Source organism: Penaeus japonicus, unplaced genomic scaffold (genome assembly GCF_977035675.1).
Source record: "Penaeus japonicus unplaced genomic scaffold, GWHDUDI00000001_assembly GWHDUDI00000022, whole genome shotgun sequence".
In the NCBI taxonomy this organism is placed as follows: Eukaryota; Metazoa; Arthropoda; class Malacostraca; order Decapoda; family Penaeidae; genus Penaeus; species Penaeus japonicus.
The window spans coordinates 37,739,356-37,756,855 of NW_028234424.1; the positions used below are offsets into that span (position 1 = coordinate 37,739,356).

Sequence of the window (17,500 nt, forward strand, 5' to 3'; positions counted from 1 at the left end):
TTCATCATCATGGCCTCCTTACATACTTATTCTTGACTTCCCCTCCTTTCCTTTTAGCTACGGCTTTTCAATCCCATTCTCCCTCAGTGCACCCCCCTCTCATTTCCTCCATCTCTCTGCCCCTCCCTCACCTCCTCTCCTATCTCCCTCCCTCCCCCCTCTCCTTACCTCTTCCCCCTTTCTGATCCTTCTCCCTTGCTCCATATCACTTTCACCCTTCCAAAGTCACCTCCCTCCCTCCCCCCTCTCCTTACCTCTTCCCCCTTTCTGATCCTTCTCCCTTGCTCCATATCACTTTCACCCTTCCAAAGTCTCCTCCCTCCCTCCCTCCCTCCCTCCCTCCCTCCCTCCCTCCCTGCATTCCCCGTTGCTGTCCCTTCCGACCCCTCCCTCCCTCTCTCTCATCCCCCATCCCCCCACCCCGATTTCGTCCTCGTCATCCGGGGCATTTCAGCCTACTGTTGAACTGACAGCTTTTGTCATTTACTTCATCAGCAGCGACAGGTTAAATCACTCATGTATCAGGCCCGTCCACAGTGTCGCTGGCCTTTATCCCTCGCTGCACGGCTTTCCATAATCTGCCTCGCCCCCATTCCGGGTTGTGTTTTGTTGTGTTTATTTTGCCTTCGTGTATTTTGTTGTGTAGTTTTTTTTGTTTTTTTTTTGGGGGGGGATACTTTGATGATCATGTTCTTCATTTCGCGATGAGTGGAGGGAGCGGTCCGCCAGGGCCTTGCGGCACAGTTTGGAATCCCGGTGTGTAAATTCTAACTAAACCCGCTCGTGGATGCTTGGCGCCGCAAAGGGCATCCGGCCGTTGAAAGGTCGCTGCGCCCGTACTTGCCGACGACGTCATTCGATAAGCGTTGTGAAAGACAAGACAGAAAAAAAAAAAAAAAAGAGATGGCCAAAAATGCCGGTCTCTCTGGTTGTCCCTTTTCGTTCCCTCTTGAATATCGACCATTCAACAAGTCGCCATCTGGCCCTGGTGCTACCTCTCTCCTTCCTTCCCTGCCCCCTACTCCCCTCGTCCCGTCCCTCTCCCCTCTTCCTACATCCCTTGTCCCTCTCCTCTCCTAACACGACCCCTGTCCCTCTCCTCTCCTCTCCACCTACATCCCCTGCCTCTCTCCCTCTCCCCTCTTCCCACATCCCTCGTCCCTTTCCCTCTCTGCCCTCTCCCTCTCCCCTCTTCCCACATCCCTCGTCCCTCTCCCTCTCCCCTCTTCCCACATCCCTCGTCCCTCTCCCTCTCCCTCTCCCTCTCTGCCCTCTCCCCTCGCTGCTCTCCCGCATCCCCTCTCCCCTCGCTCCCTAGTCCCCTCTCACTCTACTTCTTTGATTCTAGCCGTTTTTTTTGTCTGTTGTGATAGAGCGTTTACTTTTTCAGGAATATAACTGCGTTGTTAAGTGAAGCCTTTAAAAAAAACAAGATCATAAGTCAGCTTTGTCTTTTTTTCCTCATAAGTTAGTAAGTAAACAGTCTAAAAGTAGTCGTTGGGCATGACTTCCTGCACAATCGTATGTCAACGGCAGTTATCAGTAGGAAAGAGTTTACAGCTTTAATTCTATAGGAAAGAGAAGCACGTGACAACAGCTGCCCGTGTGCTTATCAAATCTGCAAAACAGTGAAATATTAAAGAAACATATCAGACCGCATTTTCTGTGAAAAGTGGCCAAGCACAACTTGACCACTCAAACGGCAGAACTTTGCTTTTACTTGGATTTTGACCCCCACCTCATCTTCTATCCCTCTATCTCCTCCCGCTCTCTGTTTTCTCCCTCCCCCACTCTCTCTCTCCTTCCTAATACCATCCCTCTCCCCCCCCCCCAAAAAAAAAAAGGCTGATATCAAAGGCCTTCATATTCCACCGTTCCAGGTTAGACATAAATATTTAAGTGACCCCTCGGCGTCACTCAAAGCCTTGATCGCCACGCACGTCTTCTCCCTTAGGGCTCCTTGGGATATATACCCATCATCGTGCGGTAATCTGGTGGGGCGGGTGGGGGGGGGGTCTGATGAGGGTATTGGGTGGTATCCTATTTATTTGATTGTTCGTTGGTTTGGTTGGGTTGGTGTCTTATTATTGGCGTGGTTGTTGAGTTGATTTATCTGATCAGATTTGCTTTTTCTGTTTAATTGATGGTTTGTGTGTGTATTTTAAAATTATGTTGGTGTCTTATATAGATATTTTTTATTTTTTTGTTATTATTATTTTTTTATTATGTGAATATTTATTATTTTTTAAGTTTTTCTAATTTATGTGTGTTAGGTATTTATATATACGTTTATCTATCTGGCTGCCATGTTTTTTCTTTGCTTTTTTTTTTAGGTCTTTTAATGTATTTTTTTTCTTATTTTACAGGTATGATTGACGGGTAGAGACACGTGAGTCACGGTGAGTCACGGTTCGAGTAATGCTCCGAACGGTAGAGGTTTGTCGATTCAGTTGATTCATTATGCTTCTGTTTATTTATCATTGGTTCGCTCGTTTGATTTTTATTTTCTCTGGTTCCGGGTGTGTTGTTTTAGTCACGCCTTTGTTTCCGTGGCTGTGGTATTTTGGGAGAAAGGTTGTGAGTCTCTTTAATTAATTGAGCGAAGTGCGCAGGCGAGCTTAGCTGTTCGGGTACCTATTTTGCATAATCTGATCGGGTCCTTTGTAGAAGAAGAAGAAAAAAAAAAGCTTTTGTATAAAGAGTGGTAAACATTTTCCGACCGAGTGTGGCCTCCTTTGCCCCGTGGGATCCGAACCCTTCTTTCACCCTTCACACTTATTGTCTCGAGATTGCAAGCTGTCCTGCGTGATTACGAACTTTCTCCTCTGGCGGGATGCTGTCGCCCCGGGAATCGGCTGTCTTTCAGAACTCATCTCTGGTAGAAAGCCTGTCTGTGTCTGTCTCTGTCTTGCTGTCTGTCTGTCTGTGTGTCTGTCTGTCTGTATGTCTGTCTGCCTTTCTGTCTGTCTGTTTGTCTGCCTTTCTGTCTGTCTGTTTGTCTGTCTGTCTGTCTGTCTGTCTGTCTGTCTGTCTGTCTGTGGTAGGGGAAACAAAGTTGTGATCGATACAAAGGAAAGGAGCAAAAAAGAGGGAAAGGGCGCAGGGAATAAGAGTAGAGAATAGAAGGGTGATGAAAGAGATGGCAAGAAAAGAGAAAAGGCTTGTGTGTGGGTCGCTGCTAATGTGTCGGACGCTCCAGCGATCGGGTTTGATTGTGAACGCATTAACCCGGAGAGCGTGACCCCAGGTCAAAGCTGCCCTTGTGCAATACGAGGTCAAGATAGAGCCACGTCCCGTCGAGGTGAAACAGCGGGTGTTGCGCAAGGGATGGAGTAAATGAAGAAAGGGAAAGGGAAGGCGGCGATTTGTCATGTCTTTGAAGAAATTGAAGTGGCAGATGGATAGGTAGGTTGATAGGCTGGCAGGCAGGCAAGGTAGGCAGGTAGGCAGGCAGGCAGGCAGGCAGGCAGGCAGGCAGGCAGGCAGGCAAGCAAACAAGCAAGCAAACAAGCAAGCAGACAGATAGGCAGGCAGGCAGTCAGTCAGTCAGTCAGTCAATCAGTCAGTCAGTTAGGCAAGTAGAGTAATAATCACACACAAAAATAAATATAAACACCACCACCACCACCAATAGACAGAAGGAAAACAGAGAGCGAGACGAACCTCAGAGCCAAGGGAACTGCGAGTCACGAGGCCTACCAAGCTCACAACGCCCACGTCGTCATCTGGGGGGGGGGGGAGAGAGAGAGGGAGAGGGAGAGAGGGAGAGGGAGAGAGAGAGAGAGAGAGAGAGAGAGAGAGAGAGAGAGAGAGAGAGAGAGAGAGAGAGAGAGAGAGAGAGAGAATGACAGACAGACAGACAGACAGACAGACAGACACAGACAAGTGAACAACGAGAAGGAAGGGAAAGGGAAGGGGGAAAGGGGAGGGGGCGAAAGAAGTGAAGAGTGAGAATGATGGAAAGGGAAAGGGAAAGGGAAAGGGAAAGGGAAAGGGAAAGGGAAAGAGAAAGGGAAAGGGAAAGGGGGGCAAAGAATTGAACAGCAAGAAGGAGAAGAGCGGAGGAGAGGAGAGAAAACCCAAACAGGTCCGGAGTGCACTCGGGCGTAATGGCAAGCGACGAAACAATTGTGATATGCGAATTCGCAAAAGTAATCCGCCGGCTGGCCTTGGCTTTTTGTATGGCTTGTAGGTGTGTCTGTCTCTGTTTGTCTCTGTCTGTTTCTCTGTCTCGGCCTGTCTGTCTGTTTCTCTGTCTCTGCCTGTCTGTCTATTTCTCTGTCTCTGTCTATCTTTCTATTTCTCTGAGATTGAGAGGGAGAGGGAGAGGGAGAGTGGGTGTTGGAGAGAAGGAGGAAGGGGGAGAGGGGTGAGAATGAGAGAGAGGGAGAAGGAGAAAGAGTAAGAGTAAGAGTAAGAGTGAAGGAGGAGAGGCATAGGACTGAACCTTCACATTCGTGCCAAAGACATGAGTTGTCACTGTGTTTGTCAGGCATGTCTTCCGGTGCCATTGCCCCGGTCGGACACGCACATATGCACGCACATGCTCACACACACACACACACGCACACGCACTCGCACTCTCTCTCTCTCACTCTCACTCTCACTCTCACTCTCACTCTCACTCACTCACCCACCCTCTCGCTCACTCACTCACTCACTCACTCACTCACTCACTCTTACTTTCCTAATGAACTAAAGCAAGGAATACCCTTTCTCTCCTACTTCTTATCTTTTTCTTCCCCTCCACCCCCCCCCCCTCCTCTGTCTCGGCGAAAACGTGGTGCTTTGTCATTTCTGGCTGTGCGTGTATATTGTGATTATCCTTTTTGTATGTATATATTTTTTTTCCTTTATTTTGGTGAGCATCCTCAGTTCCGAAATTATTCGAGGATCCTAAGACTTAATTATGCAAATTGCGCTTTTCCTCTCCTCGCGCTGTGCTGTTTTCGACCATAATGGGGCGCCATGACGAGTGCTCCCCGGGCTGAGGATCCCGCGCCACTTAGTCGCCCCCTCGTCCTTGGCCCTCGTCCTTGGTCCTCGTTCTTGGTCCTCGTTCTTGGTCCTCGTTCTTGGTCCTCGTTCTTGGTCCTCGTTCTTGGTCCTTGTTCTTGGTCCTCGTTCTTGGTCCTCGTTCTTGGTCCTTGTTCTTGGTCCTCGTTCTTGGTCCTTGTTCTTGGTCCTCGTTCATGGTCCTCGTTCTTGGTCCTCGTTCTTGGCCCTCGTTCTTGGTCCTCGTTCTTGGCCCTCGTTCTTGGTCCTCGTTCTTGGCCCTCGTTCTTGGTCCTTGTTCTTGGTCCTCGTTCTTGGTCCTCGTTCTTGGTCCTCGTTCTTGGCCCTCGTTCTTGGTCCTTGTTCTTGGTCCTCGTTCTTGGTCCTCGTTCTTGGCCCTCGTTCTTGGTCCTCGTTCTTGGTCCTCGTTCTTGGTCCTCGTTCTTGGTCCTCGTTCTTGGCCCTCGTTCTTGGTCCTTGTTCTTGGTCCTCGTTCTTGGTCCTTGTTCTTGGTCCTCGTTCTTGGTCCTTGTTCTTGGTTCTCGTTCTTGGTCCTTGTTCTTGGTTCTCGTTCTTGGCCCTTGTTCTTGGCCCTCGTTCTTGGTCCTTGTTCTTGGCCCTCGTTCTTGGTCCTTGTTCTTGGTCCTCGTTCTTGGTCCTCGTTCTTGGTCCTCGTTCTTGGCCCTCGTTCTTGGTCCTTGTTCTTAGCAATCGTTCTTGGTCCTCGTTCTTGGTCCTCGTTCTTGGTCCTTGTTCTTGGTCCTCGTTCTTGGTCCTCGTTCTTGGTCCTCGTTCTTGGTCCTCGTTCTTGGTCCTCGTTCTTGGTCCTCGTTCTTGGTCCTCGTTCTTGGTCCTCGTTCTTGGTCCTCGTTCTTGGCCCTCGTTCTTGGTCCTCGTTCTTGGTCCTCGTTCTTGGTCCTCGTTCTTGGTCCTTGTTCTTGGCCCTCGTTCTTGGTCCTCGTTCTTGGCCCTCGTTCTTGGTCCTCGTTCTTGGTCCTCGTTCTTGGTCCTCGTTCTTGGTCCTCGTTCTTGGTCCTCGTTCTTGGTCCTCGTTCTTGGTCCTTGTTCTTGGTCCTCGTTTTTGGTCCTCGTTCTTGGTCCTTGTTCTTAGCAATCGTTCTTGGTCCTCGTTCTTGGTCCTCGTTCATGGTCCTCGTTCTTGGTCCTTGTTCTTAGCAATCGTTCTTGATCCTCGTTCTTGGTCCTCGTTCTTGGCCCTCGTTCTTGGTCCTCGTTTTTGGTTCTCGTTCTTGGTCCTCGTTCTTGGTCCTCGTTCATGGTCCTCGTTTTTGGTCCTCGTTCTTGGTCCTTGTTCTTAGCAATCGTTCTTGGCCCTCGTTCTTGGCCGCCCCGTTCTTGTCTCGATCATGTCCTTGATCTGGCCCTCGTTCGATTTTTTTTGACCTTGTTCTTGCCCCTCGTTTCTTGCCCTTGTTCTTGGTCCTCGGTTTCTTGGTCCCTTGTTCTTGGTTCACCGTTCTTGGCCCCTCGTCTTGGTCCTTGTTTTGTTCCCTCGTTCTTGGCCCTCGTTCTTGGTCCTCGATCTTGGTCTCGTTTCTTGGCCCTTTTTTGGGTTCTTGTTCTCGTTTTGTCATTGCCCTCGTTCTTGGGCCTCGTTTTTGGTCCTCGTTCTAGGTCCTGTCCTCGTCCTCGGCTATCGTCTTGGGTCCTTGTTCGTGGTCCCTTGTTCTTGGTTCTCGTTTCTTGGCCCTCGTTCTTGGTCCTTGTTCTTGGTCCTTGTTCTTGGTCCCTCGGTGTTTTCTTGGTCCTTGTTCTTGCATTCTTTCTTGGTCTTGGTCTTGTTCTTGGTCCTTTGTTCATGGCCCTCGTTCTTGGTCCCTCGTTCTTACCCCTCGTTCTTGGTCCTTGTTCTTGGCCCTCGTTCTTTTTTTTTTTTTTTTTTTTTTTTTTTTTTTGGTCCTCGTTCATGGCCCTCGTTCTTGGTTCTCGTTCTTGGCCCTTGTTCTTGGTCCTTGTTCTTGGCCCTTGTTCTTGGTTCTCGTTCTTGGCCCTTGTTTCTGGTCATCGTTAATGCCCCGCCTTGGTCCTTGTTCTGGTCCTCGTTCCTTGTTCTTGGTTCTCGTTCTGTTTTTGGCCCTTGTCTTGGTCCTCGTTCTTGGTCCTCGTTAATGGCCCTCGTTCTTGGTCCTCGTCCTCGGCTCTCGTTCTTGGTCCTTGTTCTTAGCAATCGTTCTTGGTCCTCGTTCATGGCCCTCGTTCTTGGCCCTCGTTCTTGGTCCTCGTTCATGGTCCTCGTTCTTGGCCCTCGTTCTTGGTCCTCGTCCTCGGCTCTCGTTCTTGGTCCTCGTTCTTGGTCCTTGTTCTTAGCAATCGTTCTTGGTCCTCGTTCTTGGCCCTCGTTCTTGGTCCTTGTTCTTGGCCCTCGTCCTTGGCCCTCTCCTTTGCCATGGCTCTCGCCGAGTCTCTCTGTTCTTTCTCTGCTTTTCCATTTCCACACTTTCTCTCTTTTTATCTTTCTAGTTATTTTTTTTATTTTATTTTTTCTTAATTCGTCCTTCGTATTCTTAGTAATATACTTCTCCTCCCTATTCCAGCTCTCCCTCTCTCCCATCTCATTATTCCTCATGGTTATTATTATTATTATTATTATTAGTAGTAGTAGTAGTATGCTAATTATTATTGTTATTATTATCATCATCATCATCATCATCAGCATCATCATCATCATCATCATCATTATTATTATCATCATCACCGTCACCATCACCATCATTGTGAGTCCTAATGGAGTAGATTTTGGTGGTTTTAGTTCTAGGATGAAATTGTAAAAACGCTGGCGTGATGTCTGTTGGAATTCTGATTTTTTTCATAAAAAATGTAGATTTTTAACTGGATTTATTGTAGGCTGAGGTTTGCACTCAGCTTTTTTTGTTATTGTTATTATTATTATCATGATTTTGATTATTATTATTGTTATTATTATTATTATTATTATTATTATTATTATTATTATTACCATCATTATTATTACTATCATTTTTATTACAATTATTACTGTTATTATTATTGCTAATTTTTGATACCCACATGTGCGTGTGTGTCGGTATGCGTGTGTGTCCTGATTATTCTTACCATCATGGTCTACCCTCGCTTCTGTCAAAGCAGTCTCGCCCCCCCCCCCCCCCTACTCATCCTTCCCATCACTTCGTCACTCCCCCTCCTTCATCCCCCCGGGTCACAGTCTGGTGTATTTATCCCTCCGATTTTATTTGTTTAGTTACCGGTCGTCATGGCTTCTCCGCTTCCGCCATGCCTTGTGTCTTTTCTTTCTTTGGCCTACCCGCGGTCTTCTGGTTTCTCCCTCTCTCTCTCTCTCTCTCTCTCTCTCTCTCTCTCTCTCTCTCTCTCTCTCTCTCTCTCTCTCTCTCTCTCTCTCTCTCTCTCCTGCGGTCTTTCATTGTTCGTTGTATGTGTTATTTTGTGCATGTTGATGTTGTTGTTTCTTGTTTTTGTTGTTGTTGTTAATATGGTGATATTGATATGTGTCAATGTGTCTATTTTCCTAATTTTCCCTTTTGTCACTTTATTCACATTGTACATTTTTGTTTATTAATAGTCATGTTATTACATCTCTCTTTTTTATTGATGTGATTTGTATACACAGAGACGACATTTCGCCTCGTCAAATAAACTATAGGATCGGAAATCCCCCCCCCCCCCAGCCCCCAGCCCCCAAGCCCCTCCACCACCACCACCACCACCACCACCACCACCACCACCTCCCTTATTCTCAACGAGGGTCACATGGCGTGTTATGATTCCTGTTGTTTACTTGTAATATCTGGCATTTCCGGGTGTTCGGATAGCTTTTCCTGCCTCTCTCCTCAGTACCCCCCCCCCCCTTCCCTCTTCCCTCAGGTCCTCCCTCTCCCTTTAGTTCCTCCCTCTCTCTTTAGTCCCTTTCACTCCCTTCTGGCCCTCCTTCCTTTCCTCAGTTCCTCCCTCATCCCCTCCCCCTCCCCTCTCACTTCCCCTTTCCTTTTGTATTTTATTTCACACCCATTTACCTGCCGTCTCCCTTGTATACCTTTCTTGTTTACCTTCGTTCACGCTCTCTCTCCTTCTTTGCTCGTGTTCTCTGTCCCCTCTTCCTCCTCTCCCACTTCTCCTTCTTTTTCTTCTTTCTCCTCCTCCTCCTCCTTTTATCTCTTCCCCCGCTCTCACCCCCCTATCTCTGTCTCTCTCTATCTCTATCTCTGTCTCTCTCTCTCTATCTCTGTCTCTCTCTCTCTCTCTCTGTCTCTCTCTCTCTCTCTCTGTCTCTCTCTCTCTCTCTCTGTCTCTCTCTCTCTCTCTCTCTCTCTCTCTCTCTCTCTCTCTCTCTCTCTCTCTCTCTCTTCCCCCCCTCCCTCTCTCTCTCCCCCCCTCTCTCTCCCTTTCTCTCTTCCCCCCCTCCTCTCTCTTCCCCCTCCTCCTCTCTCTCCCTCTCTCTCTCCCTCTCCCCTTGTCTCCTCCTCTCTCTCCCCCCTGTCTTCTCCTCTCTCCCCCCTGTCTTCTCCTCTCTCTCCCTCCCTCCCTCCCTCCCTCCCTCCCTCCCCCTCCCCCCCTCTCTCCCTCCCTCCCTCTCTCTCTCTCTCTCTCCCTCTCTCTCTCTCTCTCTCTCTCTCTCTCTCTCTCTCTCTCTCTCTCTCTCTCTCTCTCTCACACACACACACACACACACACACACACCCCGGCCTTCCCTGAATGCGCTCCCTCTCCACATGCCTTCCGGGAACAAGTCTCTGGGCCACGCACTCTATTTTCCCTGTTAGTGTACACTGGATTCGCGCCGGAAGTGATCGATGTAACAGGTTTCGCTGCTGCGTGTGGCACTGACCTCCAAGCGGGCGCGTCTGGTTCCATGTCGACTCGCGTGGTATTTGGAGGATTTTTTTTTACATCTTTGTTGTTTGTTAATGGGGTTGTGATATTGATTGTTGTTTAAATGATCCAGCTGGATTTTCTTGTTTATGAGCTTTTGGGTTCATTGCAATACCGGTAGGGAGGGGGGATGTGGGTGAGACTTGAGGGTCGTTGATGCTTTTCGAATTATAACTTCGTCAAATTTTCTGTGAGTTATTTAGTCTCATTCATACCCTTTGTATCAAATATATCTTTAAATGCGGGTTAATTACTAATAAAAAAAGGATTACACAGCCAGGCAAAGTCCCGATGAGTGGTGAAGAGCGTGATGAGAGTGACGTAATCACGACGTGGCTGTGAAGGAATGTTGATCGTCTGTATCAAAGGACCCGTGATTGATTAGGGCGAGACACTTCGACCCGATAGGGAAATCCGCGAGTTTTGGTGGTCTTTTTAACGCTTTTCCTTTTTCGCCTCTTTCCTCTCTCCACTCTTTCTCTTCTCTCTCTTTTGCTCTCTCCCCTTTCTCCTCTCTCCCCTTTCTCCTCTCTCCTATTCTCTCTCTCTCTCTCTCTCTCTCTCTCTCTCTCCCTCCCTCCCTCCCTCCCTCCCTCCCTCTCTCTCTCTCTCCCTCCCTCCCTCCCTGGGGGGGACTCCCTCCCTCCTCTTCTCTCTCTCTCTCTCTCTCTCTCATCATCTCTCTCTCTCTCTCCTTCTCCTCTCTTCTCTCTTCTCTTCTTCTCTCTCTTTCTTTCTTCTCTCCTCCGAAACCGCCCTCTCCCTCTCACTCTCTCTCTCTCACCTCTCTCTTCTCTCTCTCGTCCTCTCCCTCTCTTCTCTCTCCTCTCTCTCTCCCTCTCTCTCTCTCTCTCTCTCTCTCTCTCTCTCTCTCTCTCTCTCTCTCTCTCTCTCTCTCTCTCTCTCTCTCTCTCTCTCTCTCTCTCTCTCTCTCTCACTCTTATTCTCACTATCACCCTCTGTCTCACTCTCTCTCCATCACTATATTTATCACTCTATCTACCTCCCCCCCACCTTTCTCCCTCTCCCTTCACTTATCTCTCCGTTTCCTCGTTTCCATTCACCTTAAACGTAGCAGGACTGTCTACTCGAGAGCCCTCCGTATACTACAGGAGCAGTCTTTTCATTCCCCGCCGGCCCACCCCCCCCTCCCCCGCCCGCGGGTGATATAGGTCACCCAGGGGTCGTGTAGGCCGTGATTAAGGGAGGGGAGTCGTTAGTGGGCTTTGCGCTTTCCATCTGTAGGTAGGTAGGTAGGTAGGTGGTTGGGTGGGTGAGTGAGGAGGGAGGGAGGGAGGGAGTATGTTATTTAGGTTATTTCTGTATTTAGGTAGGTAGGGAAGTCTTTTCGGAGGTTATTCTTTATTGAGGGAGGGGTAGGGTAGGGAGGAGGGTCTCTTTCCTGACTTCGTAGGTAAATGCCGGTAGGTAGGGAGGTAGGGAGGTAGGTAAGAGGTAGTTAGATAGATACATACATACATAATACATAGATACATACGCAAACATACAAACTTAAGGGATAGTAAGGAAGGAGGAAGGAGGTACTTACATACAGAGGGAGAGAGGGAGGGAGGTAGAGAGGGAGAAAGGGAAACATACATACATAAGATAAGGAGGTAGGGAGAAAGGACTAAACGGAGGGACGGAGGGACGGAGGGAGGGAGATAGATAAATACATAGATAAATAGATACATACATAAGGAGATAGGTAATTAGACAGACAAACTGACAGACAGATGGAGAGAGAGAGAGAGAGAGAGAGAGAGAGAGAGAGAGAGAGAGAGAGAGAGAGAGAGAGAGAGAGAGAGAGAGAGAGAGAGAGAGAGAGAGAGATCGCGCTTCGTCAACAAGACTACTAAGAAGTCGGGATGGCGTTTCCGTCCCGCCCTCATTGGTCTTTTTGTCGTGTTGCTTGAGTAACGTCGCCCTCCGCCGCGATCGATCGGCAGAAGGAGAATGTCATGCAGTCTCTACTCGCGCCGAGGAGTTGGATGGGTTTGGTTGTTTGTTTGTTGCTTTGTTTGTTTGTTTGACTGTTTGTTTGTGAGGATGTGTTTGCGTGGTTAGTTTTTTCTTTGTTGATTTTACTTATTTTTGAGTGTTTTTATTTTATCTTATTTTTTCTCTTTTGATCTGTCTTTTCTCTGTATCTGCTTCCCTCCCTCTCCTTCTCCCTCTCCCTCTCCCTCTCCCTCTTCACACTCCCTTTTTCCCTCTTTCCCTCCCTCCCTCCTAATTCCCTCTCCCCCTCCCCTTCCCGTTTTTCCCTCTCCCCTCTCCCTCTTCCCCTTCCCTCTCCCTCCTCCCCTCCCCCCCCTCCCTCCCCTTCTCCCTCCCCCTCTCCTCTTTGCCGACTTCCCTTCGTCACTCCTCTCACCTCTCTTCTCCCTCCCCCTCTCCCCTCTTCCCTCTCCCTCTCCTTCCTCTCCTCCCCTCTCGCCTCTCCTTCTCCCTCTCTCCCTCTCTCTCCCTTCCTCTCCCCTCCCTCTCCCTCTCCCTCTCCCTTTTCCTCTTTCCCTCCCCCTCTCCCCCTCCCCCACTCTCCCTCTCCCTCTTCCTCTCCCTCTCCCTCTCCCTCTCCCTCTCCCTCTCCCTCTCTTTATCTTGCACAAAGAGGAAGCATCTCGTATTATCTTATGATGGGATCATGTCTCATTGCTCATGTCTTACGTCTCAAGCTCTTCACGTTACTGTTCTCCGCGCACACGCACACGCACACAGACACACACATGTGTCTATGCATAAGCACATACATATATGCAGACTTTATTATTATCATATGGCAATATTAAAGCAAATGTAACATAAGACTATACATGAGATATACATAACTATATGAAATTCACAAGACATATTTGTGTTTACTTTAAGGATAATATTTTGCATACTAAACTCGGCGGATTAACGTGATTTTATGTTTTTTTTTGTTGATTTATCTATCTGAGTATCTATCTGTATATGTATCTATATGTTTATGTATATGTTTATATTTATATTTATATTTATATTTATATTTATATTTATGTTTATGTTTATGTATATGTATATGTATATGTATATGTATATGTATATGTATATGTATATGTATATGTATATGTATATGTATGTGTATGTGTATGTGTATGTGTATGTGTATGTGTATGTGTATGTGTATGTGTATATGTATATGTATATGTATATATGTATAGATATGTACTGTATATGTATTTCTGTTATATATGTGTGTATATTTATATAGAGAGATAATTTTTACGAGTGTCTTTTGGTTTGCGTCGGAGGAGGAATAAGGTGCCTCCCCCCCGGGCGGGATAGCTATAAAGCCTCTATAGGAAATGCCTCTCTCCAAGTTGTGGTGCCTGATTCCACACATGCAACCGCTGGTTGCCCGGCCACAATGTGGCAGCAAACTAGACTGCTTGAGGAGGACCCCCGGAGACAAAAAAAATCCTCCTCCTGGCCATTTTTTTTTTTTTTTTTTTCCTCTTTTTTCTTTTTTTCTTTTTTTTATCGCACTTCCAAAAGATTATACACGCGGTCGCAACGCCAAGCTGCCCTTCCTCTTTCAAGTCTTGCAAAATCGCCGGTTATTTTGTATTTTGTTTCCCCAACAACCCACCAACGGGTAGAAGGGCTTCTTTCCATTACAATAACTCCCGCGCGCCACGCGATCGCCCACGGACACAATCGGACATGTACACAAAAACTGCAACGCACAGCACGCACGCCTTCCACTCACAGCACATCCCACGCACGAAACACATTCACAACACACACACACACAACACCCACACAACTCACACACACACACACAACAAACACAACAACACACACAGCACACACACACACACACACACACACGACAAAACACAACACAACGACGACAACACACACCACAACAATAAAAAGAAAAGAAAAGAAAGAAAAAACCTCCAACACTCAACCCTAATTAATCCCTTCTTCTTTTCCCTCTCCTCCGACTTAGCTTACTACCTGCTACTCACACGCCCCCCCCCCCCCTCCCTCCCCCACGCATGACTAAGTGTCCTTCGCTCTCGCGTGGACTCCCTTGTCACGGTCCTGGATTTGCCCTTCGCCCCCGAGACCCTCCGCTTCCCTAATGATTTCCAACGCAACCTTTTCCCCCTCCCATTCCCCCACTGGGTGGATTAGGACACCAGTCAAGTTTTGTCATATCTGTCCTATTAAACTGTTTGCTGGTCCCTACGTAACGGAGCGCTCCTCCCTTTCCTTCTTCCTCTTCTTCTCCCTCCCTCACCTTCTCCCTCTCCTCCTCCCTCCCCATCCCTGTCTCTCTCTCTAACTCCCTATCCCTACCTCTCTCCCTCTCCCTCTCCCTCTTCTTACCTCTCCCTCTCCCTCACCCTCTCCCTCTCCCTCTCCCTCTCCCTCTCCCTCTCCCTCTCCCTCTCCTTACCTCTCCCTCTCCCTCTTCTCTCTCCCTCCCTCCCTCTCCTCTCGCTACGCTTCCCTCTCCCCTCTCCCACTCCCCCAACTCTCTTCCCTCTCTTACCTCTTCCTCGTCCCCTCTCTCCTCACTCCTCATCCCTCACCCTCCTCTCTCTCTCTCTCTCTCTCTCTCTCTCTCTCTCTCTCTCTTCTTCTTCCCTCCTCTCTCTCCCCTCTCTCTTCTCTCTCCTCTTCATCTCTCTCTCCCTCTCTCCTCTCTCTGTCTCCTCCTCTTCTCTACTCGTCCTCTCTTCTTACGTTCTCCATATGCCTATCTCTCATCTCTCTGCTATTCTCTCTCTCTCTCTCTCTCTCTCTCTCTCTCCCTATCCCTACCTCTCTCCCACTCCCTCTCCCTCTCCTTCTCCCTCTCTCTCTCTCCCTCGGCTTCTCCCTTGCTCCCTCTCCCTCTCCCTCTCCCTCTCCCACTCCCACTCCCTCTCCCTCTCCCTCTCCCTCTCCCTCTCCCTCTCCCTCTCCCTCTCCCTCATAAGCCATTTCGCCATCTTCCCGACAAAGATAAAACGTGTAGTACTTGGGGTGGGGTTGCCTGGCTCGGTGTTAGTTTTGTAACAAGTGCAAGAGCGGAAACTTAAGGTTGGAACTGAGTTACCAAGTGCAAGAGCGGAAACTTAAGGTTGGAATTGTGCTACCAAGTTCAAGGGCGGAAACTGGGCCTACGAAGGTTGTGTACGTTAACCAACACTGAAGGGACACGGGTATCTCTCACTAGCTCAGGGGGAAGGGAGAGGCAAGAGTAAAGGGAGATAGAAGGAGGAAGGGAGAGAGAAAGGGGAAGGGAGGTAGAAGGGGGAAGGGAGGTAGAAGAGGAAAGGGAGAGAGAAGGGGGAAGGGAGATAGAAGGAGGGAGGGAGAGAGAAGAGGAAAGGGAGATAGAAGGGGGAGGGAGAGAGAAGAGGAAAGGGAGAGAGAAGAAGAAAGGGAGAAAGAAGAGAAAAGGGAGATAGAAGGGGAAAGGGAGACAAGTGGAGAGAGATAGAAAAAAGAAAGAAAGGAAGAGAGAAAGAAAGAGATAAAGGGAGAAAGAGAGAAAGGGGTATGTAGAGGGAGAGCGAAAGTTGTGTTTTTCTTGAGTGGGTGTGTATTTTAGGGTTTCTTTTTTAAAAAAAAAAGTGTTTTTTTTTTTTTTCTTCGTTTTTTTTAGTGTGTTTGTGTGTTTTTGTTTTCTTTTTTTAGTCAGTTTTTTTGTCCTTTTGTATGGAGCTCCCTTTCCCTGTCAGTCGACGTGTTTGAGACCGCATCGATGGCCTCCCGAGGGACCGATCGAGACCAAGGTTAGATGCAACTTCGCTCTTGGATGCGCAAGGGTTACTCCGCCCTTCGGACACTCGGAAGTTACAGTTCATGCCTGTTGACTCGGAAGTTTTTACCGTAGCTTTCTAATTTGACTTTTTTTTTCTCTCTCTCTCTTCTCTTCTCTCTGTCTTTGGGTCTTATATGTCTTTTTTTTTTTTTTTTACCTCGTTTTTTTCCCTCCTGATGGTACTGCTTCCGCGTCCTCCACTGCCGATGTGCTCCTCTTACTGCTTTCCCTCTAGGTACTGCTGTGGCTCCACCTTCTCCTTCCTCTTTTTCTCCATCCTCTTCTTTTCCTTCTTCTTCACCTTCCTTCTTCCATTCTTCACTTTCCCCCCTTCTCTCTTCTCTCTCCTTCTTCTTCTTTCCTTTTTCCCCTTCTTCTCTTTATCTTCTTCTTCTTCTTTTACATTCTTCTTCTTCTTCTTCTTCTCTTCCTTCTCCCTTCTCCTTCTCTCCTTCACTTTCTCTTTCCTCCCCCTTTTTCCTCTCTCCTCCCCCTCCCTCCTCCTCCTCCTCCCCCTTCCCTCTCTCTCCTCCCCCCTCCTCCTCCCTCCCTCTCCTCCTCCTCCCTCCTCCTCCCCCTCCTCCTCCGCCACCTCCTCCCGCTCCTCCCTCCCTCCTCCTCCTCCCCCCTCCCCCTCTTCCCTCCTCCTCCCCCTCTTCTCCTTTTCCCCCCCCGTCTTCCCCCCTCTTCCTCCCCCTCTTCCTCCCCCCTTCCCCCCTCCATCATTTCCCCCTCCTCCCCGCCGACCTCTTGCCCTCCTCTCCTCCTCACCTCCACGAAGCATGGCCTTCCGGTACCCATAATTGTTCTTAAACGTTTACATGGAGAGAAACGCCTCATTGTGGAGGGTCGGCCCGAGACCCTATTTTTTTCGTTCAAACTTTCTCGTATGAGCAAATTATTTCATTCTAAAACGAACAATCCGCCACGGAACGGCCACACCAGATTCACGCCCCTCACACGTCACGCCCCACAGGCGCCTACGCATACACTCTCCACACTCATATGAGTGAGATAGATATATAGAGAAATTATCTAATCATGTACTTTTCATATCATTTCCTCCTTCATTCTTTTTTCCTCTCTTATCCCCCCCACCGTCTCTCTCTCCTCCATCATCTCACTCTCTCGTCTCTCGGCTACTCGTGCTCCACCCTCCCTCTATCTTTTCTCCTCATCACAGCTTGATCTCTCTCCATCCCTCCGTCTCTCTCATCCGATCCCCTCTTCTCTCCTCTCTCTCCTTCCCATCTCTCCTCTTCTCAGCCCTCTCATTCTCCTCTCTCTTCATCCTCCTCACTCCTCTTCCCTCTCCATCGCTCTCCCTCCCTCTCCCTCTCTATCGTCCTCTCTCTCTTCTCTCTCTCTCCCCTCTCTCTCTCTTCAACTCATTCTCTCCTCATTCCATCTTATTCTCTCAGTCTCTCTCTCTTCCTCATCTCGCGCTCTCATCTCTCTCACTCAATATAGTATTACCTCTCATCCTCGTCTCCCCCCTCTCTCATCCGCTCTCTCTCCTCTCTCTCTCTCTCTCTCATCTCTCGTCTACCCTCTACTCCTCTCCCCTCCCCTCCTTCTCTCTCTCTCTCTCTCTCTTTCTGTGTGTGTGTGTCATCTCCTTCCGTTTCTTAATCCCTCCCCGCCTGCTTCCTCCCCCCTCCTCCCCCTCCCCCCTCTCCTCCCCTACTCCTCCCCCCTCCCTCCGGTAATAGCTCCAAGCTCGGGGAAGCATCACAGAGCGAGCGTTTTGCGGAGGGAGGCCCTTGAATGAATAAACTATTTAGTATGGACGCGGCCGACTGAGTCACTGAGAGGGGCCCGGCCGGCATT

The 17,500-nt window shown here is 48.8% G+C and overlaps 1 protein-coding gene across 20 annotated transcripts in view; it reads left to right on the plus strand.

The window, feature by feature from the left end:
- LOC122257939 (tyrosine-protein kinase Src64B) overlaps positions 1 to 17,500 on the plus strand; it is a 197,955-nt gene that overhangs the window by 32,109 nt on the left and 148,346 nt on the right. For 7 of the 20 annotated variants that reach the window (XR_015192089.1, XM_086549869.1, XM_086549865.1 and 4 more), the window contains exon 2: positions 2,367 to 2,399. The exons of the other annotated variants lie outside the window; for them this stretch is intronic. The gene's annotated coding sequence lies outside the window, so the exon portion shown is untranslated. The remainder of the gene's footprint in view (positions 1 to 2,366; positions 2,400 to 17,500) is intronic. 20 annotated transcript variants of the gene reach the window in all.